This window comes from Pelophylax lessonae, assembly GCF_965119305.1.
Source record: "Pelophylax lessonae genome assembly, chromosome: 9".
NCBI classification, from domain to species: Eukaryota; Metazoa; Chordata; class Amphibia; order Anura; family Ranidae; genus Pelophylax; species Pelophylax lessonae.
In genome coordinates this window covers 32,292,138-32,295,070 of record NC_138776.1, presented here as the reverse complement: position 1 = coordinate 32,295,070, position 2,933 = coordinate 32,292,138, and positions in this window count along the sequence as shown.

Sequence of the window (2,933 nt, the reverse complement as noted above, 5' to 3'; positions counted from 1 at the left end):
TTTGTCCAAATGAATTTTCCAGGCAGAGACATGGTCAGCACAGCCATAATATTGGTCCCGGTACACTGCAGACAATGATTGTACCACTCTCCAGCTAATATCATGCAGAGGCATGATGGTAGTAAGCTGAGGGCCTTGGTCAGGTGAGACCTGGGGACAGGGGTAGAGGCTTCTCCCACCCAAATCTCTTTGAAGCCTCCGGACTCCAGACCCTAATGCGGAATTTACAAAACCCAGAGACAACCAAAAAATTGGTTTTCTCCATCCGGAAAAACAACTCTGGAGCCCCTCACATATGTGAGACCCCTGTGTACTACAGTAGCAGGGGGCGACAGATCAGTTCAAGCGGTAGGCAGAAGAATAGTCGGTAAAACAAGCCAGGGTCAGTTCACGTGCAAGCAATCCAATCGGCAGGCAGAAGAGTAGTTGAAAAACAGGCCAAGGGTCAGTTCACAGGGAAGCAATCCAAACCGTAGGAAGTAGCGTAATCGGTAAAACAAGCCAGGGTCAGTTCACGTGCAAGCAATCCAATCGGCAGGCAGAAGAGTAGTTGAAAAACAGGCCAGGGTCAGTTCACAGGGAAGCAATCCAAACCGTAGGAAGTAGCGTAATCGGTAAAACAAGCCAGGGTCAGTTCACGTGAAAGCAGTCCAAACAGTAGGCAGAGACATAGTGGAAAAACAGGCCAGGGTTAGTTTATGTGGAAAGCAGTGGCATGGTGATATGAGGAAAATTGGTCAGCACAGATGAAAACGGGGAAATGGGCTAGTAATTTACCAATGTATGGTAACGCGTGAAGCATTCTCCAACGCACAGGCCAGGTTGGGAGGGACAGTACCGACAATAGAAGCTGGTATCCTTACGAAACCCCCTTCTGCTGCATACACGGCATCTTTTTTGCCGTCTTCGGCCTGATTCAGACGGTGGAACGTAGTCTGGAAAGTGGCGCTCACTAAGTCGGCTAACAGCCTCAGAGCGAAGGTTTTCTTGGGGGAGTCCTTGTGGGTAGATGAGGGTCGTGATAATTTCTTCAATAAATTTTAGGAAGGAGATGGGGCTTTCAGTGGATTTGGTGTAAATGACATAAGAGTTATAAAAGGCCAATTGAAATAAATAAATTGCAACCTTCTTATACCAGAATCGGGACTTCCTTGTGGCCAAGTAGGGTTGAATCATCTGGTCGTTAAAATCCACCCCCCCCATGTAAAGATTGTAATCCTGCACACATGATGGTTTTTGGATGGGACCTCTTCTTCTCCGAACCTCCACTGTGGTGTCGTCATGAATGGTGGACATCATGTACACATTTCGGTTATCCTTCCATCGCAAGGCCAGCAGCTCGTTGTTTCTCAGGGCTGCTATTTCCCCCTTCCTCATTCTTTTATTTACTAAGGACTGTGGGAAGCCCTTCCTGTTCTTCCTGGTGGTTCCGCAGGCCAAGGTTCCTTCAAGGTACAGATGTTTTAAGAGGGGCACGCTGGTATAAAAATTATCCAGGTAAAGGTGGTAGCCTTTCCTCAGCAGTGGGTACGCCAAGTCCCATACAATCTTTCCATTTGTGCCCATGTAGGCCGGGCAGTCAGGGGGATTGAGCTGGGAATCTCTTCCTTCGTATATGCGGAACGCATACAGATATCCCGTAGCTCTGTCGCACAGTTTATAGAATTTGACCCCATATTTGGACCTTTTGCTTGGAATATACTGCTTTATTCCAAGCCGGCCTGTGAAGTGTAGCAGGGACTCATCTACACAAATGTTTTGATTAGGGACGTAAAGTTCTGCAAAACTTTGGGAAAGAAAATTTATGAGGGGGCGAATTTTATACAGCTTGTCAAAATGTGGATGATTTTGGGGGGGGCACTGGCTGTTGTCACTAAAATGAAGGAAGCGCATGATAATTTCATACCGGGACCTGGGCATTTGGGCAGAATATATGGGCATACTGTGTATGGGTTGGGTGGACCAATAGGCATGTCCTTCATTTTTCTTTGTAACCCCCATGTTTATGGTGAGGCCCAAAAACATTTTGAACTCCTCCAAGGTTAACTCTCTCCACTCAAACGGACGGGAATAGGAAGATTGGGGGTTGTTAGCAATAAACTGCTGGGCATACAGATTCGTTTGGTCCACGATGTATTGCAGAAAATCGTTGGGCAGAAATAAATGGAGAAAATCAATAAAAGAAAAATTTTCTGTATTGGCCTGCACACCTGGCTGTGCGGTAAAAGGGGGAATATTTGCTGATCCTGAGTTGGAGGGCAGCCATCTTGGATTGGCAAGAGCATCTGGGAGGTGGATAGTGGCCCTGGCTCTTGGGGGATGTGACACTCCAGTGCTGGTAGAAGGGGGATTCGGAATTGGGAGTGATGCCGCAGCGCTGGTGCTGGGCCTGGGCATTCGCTCCTGGGGTGTTTCGCTGGGGGCAGAGCGGGTACTGGGCCTGGGCATTGGATCCTGGGGTGTACTGGTGGTGGCAGTGCTGGTGCTGGGCATAGGATCCTGGGGTGTATCCCTTGTGGCTGCCCGGTTTCCAGAGCGCCGTGCCCTTTTGGGAGGGACCCATTCTTCCTCCGAGTCCATCTCCGATCCGCTACTATTGGCGACTTCAAATTCCGAATCGGATTCGGAATTGGACCCGGATACTGATGAGAGCTCCCCGGTGCCCTCATCATCCATAGAGATGATCTCAAACGCCTCCTCGCTGCTGAACATCCTTTTTGACATTCTGGCTGATGGGTGGCAGGTGACGGATAGGTGGCAGGTGACGGTCACTGATGGGGTGACAGATGACGATCACTGATGGGGTGACAGGTGACGATCACTGATGGGGTGACAGGTGACGCTGATTGATGGGGTGACAGGTGACGATCACTGATGAGGTGACGATCACTGATGGGGTGACAGGTGACGCTGATTGATGGGGTGACAGATGG